This window comes from Pteropus alecto, unplaced genomic scaffold, assembly GCF_000325575.1.
Source record: "Pteropus alecto unplaced genomic scaffold, ASM32557v1 scaffold359, whole genome shotgun sequence".
In the NCBI taxonomy this organism is placed as follows: domain Eukaryota; kingdom Metazoa; phylum Chordata; class Mammalia; order Chiroptera; family Pteropodidae; genus Pteropus; species Pteropus alecto.
The window spans coordinates 1,083,814-1,087,738 of NW_006443119.1; the positions used below are offsets into that span (position 1 = coordinate 1,083,814).

General features: G+C 48.1%; 1 protein-coding gene across 2 annotated transcripts in view; it reads left to right on the top strand.

Annotated features, from left to right (window-relative positions):
* SLC41A1 (solute carrier family 41 member 1) overlaps window positions 1–3,925 on the top strand; it is a 20,405-nt gene that overhangs the window by 5,209 nt on the left and 11,271 nt on the right. The window lies entirely within an intron of this gene.

Sequence of the window (3,925 nt, forward strand, 5' to 3'; positions counted from 1 at the left end):
CCAGCCCCACTTTCCAGATTCTCTCACAGCTTAGAGCTTATCTCTAGGGATTTCAGTCTTCTTAATGTCTTGACTCCAACTCTTCCTGGCTGTGACTTTCTCTCCTGCTGCTGCCCTCACAAAGGGGTAGGAGGCTCAGGAAGGAACACTGTAAGGCAGGTGGGAGGAGCTGAGGGATAGTACTGGCAGGGCCACTGAGGTGGGAGACTTAGTTAGGGTGATTGCTCTGAATCAGGATTATTTCTGAGTATGGGGTGGCCAGTATCATCCCTCACCACCAGAATATCAGGAATCAATCAGCCCCACCCCCGCCAATGACAAAGAAAGAGCAAGAAGAAGAGCTGCATTTCTGAGAAGCAGTGAAATATGTAGATCCCCCCATCCCACCCCTACCCCTCTCTCCCCACAAATTGGGGCTATTCTTCCTGGAACACACCCTTTTCCATCCCCAGCAGAGCAGGAAGGCGTGGGTGAAGATTTGGCTGACAGTTTAGCTGACTGGTTTGACTTCAGGGGCAGGCACTCCCAGCCAGGATGGATAGGATGGGCCCAAATTAAGCCAGAGGGGGAAGGACACACTGTCTGCCCCTGCCATATACTACCCACTCCTGACCTCAGGGCCACCCTGCTTCTGAGCTGCTTCTCCATTCATCACCAACGTCTCTTCCTGGAGCATGTTCACATGTCTGTCAGAGGCTCTTCACTCGCACCCCACTCCCTAACCTCCCCACCCCCCATCTGAGTTGCATCTTTGAGAGGCTTTTGTGCGTGAAGAAAGCATGTGTGTAGGAACTGGCTACTCTGACCCAAGTGCCAACTCAGGGCTTTGCTGAGCTGGGGTCTGGTCATGTGAGGTTGCAGGCAGTATTCTGTGCAGATTGAGACTTGCATAGGGGCTGTTATTTGGCTGCTTGTTCTCTTTGCCTGTCTCTCATGTTAGCCAGTGCTACTAAAACCTCACACATTCTAGGTCCTTATGTAGTTAAAAGGAGGAGAAGGAGAAGGGATTTGGGGAGTGCTTATAGTGGTAGCCAGAGGGGCTTAGCTGAGTTTCATGCATTTTTTTTTTTCTTGAAGAATCATAAAGACAACAATATTCCTTAGAAACAGTTGAGAAACTATTACTTGCGTACACATGGAGTATTTCTTTCTGGTCTCGTTCACTGGGCCAGTACATACACATTACATACGCCTACCTGGAAAACCAAGCTTTTCACAGAGCTGGCAGCTGGGAAGCTGGAGGGGGCAGATGGTTTGCAGTGAGGAGGGGATTGGAGGCTGTGCTCAGAAGAGGAGCTTTGAAAGCCCACAGTCAGCCACCCTCCTGAGGGGAGGTGGGCGGAGGGGAGTTCTTGCCTCTCTGGAGCTGTTTGTCCAGTTTAGGAAGAGAAGGAGGAGGCAACACAGAGCAAGGCCAGGCCTGCGGGAGGTGGAACCACAGTGGTGTGCACCAGCATCCAATAGTAAACAGTCCCTGAGTTCTTCCAGGACAGATGGGGCTCACTGGGGCTGTCTTCTCTCTGGGGGCACCAGGGGTGAGAAAGGATTTGCATCCTTCATCTGGAAGGGGCTGGCTCTTCTATAGATACCTGGAAGCTCAGCTGCTATTGCTGAGGGGGATGGGGCAGGGCAGAGGGTTTCTTTCCCATCCTCCGTCTTCAGAGGAGGGCTTCCCTAAAGAAAGTCCTAGGCCCTCCACCTGTGAGGGGCCCGGCCAAGGGCCCAGGTCACAGCATATATACTATAGCTCTAATGATATGAGCCCTTCCCCAGGGTCCTGGTAGGGACACTCCACCCCAAACGCATATACAAAAAGAACTCTGATGAGAAAAGAAAGGTCCTTGCCTTATGAGACCCCCCCACACACAATGTCCAGCCTCCCCTGGTCTCTAGCCTCCCCTGGTCTCTAGCCCTGGCCCTCTGATATCATTGCTCATCTTTTTGTTAATTACAGTAAAAAACACACAACATGAAGTTTATCATTTTAACCATTTTTAAATGTATACTTCAGTAGTGTTTAGTGCCTTCACACTGTTATGCTGTCTCCAGAACGTTTTCATCTTGCAAAACAAACTGTACCTACTAAACATTAACTCCCTTTTTCTCTCTTCCCCCAGCCCCAGGCACCACCGTTCTACTTCCTATTTCTATCAATTTTAGATACCTCATATAAGTGGAATCATACAGCATTTGTCTTTTAAGACGAGCTTATTTTACTTAGTATAATGTCCTTAAGGTTTATCCGTGTAGCATGTGACATGATGTCCCTCCTTTTTAAGGCCATCGTATTGCATTGTATGTATATACCCCATTTTGCTTATTCATCCACCAGTGGACACCTGGGTTGCTTCCACCTTCTGGCTATTGTGAATAATGCTGCTATGAACATGAGTGTACAGATATCTCTTTGAGACCTTGCTTTTAATTCTTTTAGATATATATCCACAAGTGAAATTACTGGATCATATGATAGATTCCATTTTCCATTTTTTGAGGAACTGCCATACTGTTTTTTATAGTGATTACACCATTTTACATTCCCACCAACAGTGCATAAGTATTCCAATTTCTCAACATCCTTGCTAACACTTCTTTTCTAGGTATTTTTAATAGTAGCCATCCTAATGGATATGAGGGATATCTCGTAGGTTTGATTTGCAACCTTGCTCATCGTGACAATAGAGTGTCGGTGCTGGAATTGCCTTTACAGACCATCTGATCTGGCCCCTGAATTATACATTCTACAGTCAGAAGCTTGAGGCCCTTGTAATTTGTGTAAGGTCCCCCCTGGTCTGTGTGGGGAGGATGCCGGCAAGACAGCATGAGGCCTCTCCCCGTAGTCTCTTGTTGGAAACTTAAGGCTTTCAGTTCAGTGCCCTTGTGCATTACAGCACTTTGCCCTCTGCCATGATGCCCTAATCAACCTATGTACTTCTGCCTGGCTGCCTGCCTCCTCCTCCCTCTCCAAACCTGAAGGCTTTCCATTCTTAAAACAAATAAAAGAACTCACATTGCAGCCAGGGCCAGGGAGAGAGACACAATCCCAGCCTTTTTTGCAAGTCTTTAGTTTCATTGCAATTAAACTAGCTTTTAAATAGCCAATCCTGGCTCCTGTGTTTTTCCCTCTTAGCACTAATGAATGTAGTACTCTCTGAACCTCAGTTTCTTCATTTACAAGACAGGGATAAAAATAGCCCTTACCTCACCGGGTGGTAGATAGGATGAAATGGAAAATGCACGTAGAGCACTTAGTCTAGTGCACAATCTACTTAATAGATGTTTGCCCAAGGAACTGGTAGAGAACCATGCCTGATGGTCCCAGGGCTAGAACCTATGTCTCCTGACTCCCAGCCCAGTGCCTTTTCTACAAGAGTACACTTGACTCTCCCAGCTGAGAGAGTGGGGAAGGTGTATGGGGTGAGAGAGTTCAGAGGAGGAATAAAAAGCCTCTTGCAGACCAACATTCCAAGACTTGGGTACCCTGGTCTTAATTCACAGCCCGTTCAGAAAGAAAATTGGTATGGCTGAGGCCCAAAGTCCTTCGAAACCAAACAAACTCTAATCTCAGCCCCGTGGAGCTCAGCTCACAACAGCTGAGACAACACCACCCAAGGCTGAGGCCACTGAGAAAATGGACTAAAGGCATAGGGGTCAGAGATTGCAATTTGAGGGGAGACCGCAAAGGAGTTTTGAGGTGTAAGCCTCCTGGGGTGACCCAGCTATGTGGGTTCTCACCATCCTTTTACCCTTGGCTTCAAAAAGCAGGCAGAGGAAGTAGAGCCACGCTAGGGTCTCCTGACCGGAAGAGACCCTCTAGGTCACCCATGTGTTGGGTGGAAAGAAGGGGGACTGTGTTGTTTGGAACACCATGGGTTTGGTTCGGTTCCAGAGTTCTTGGAGGAAAGGTGGCTGGTGTGCTCACTTC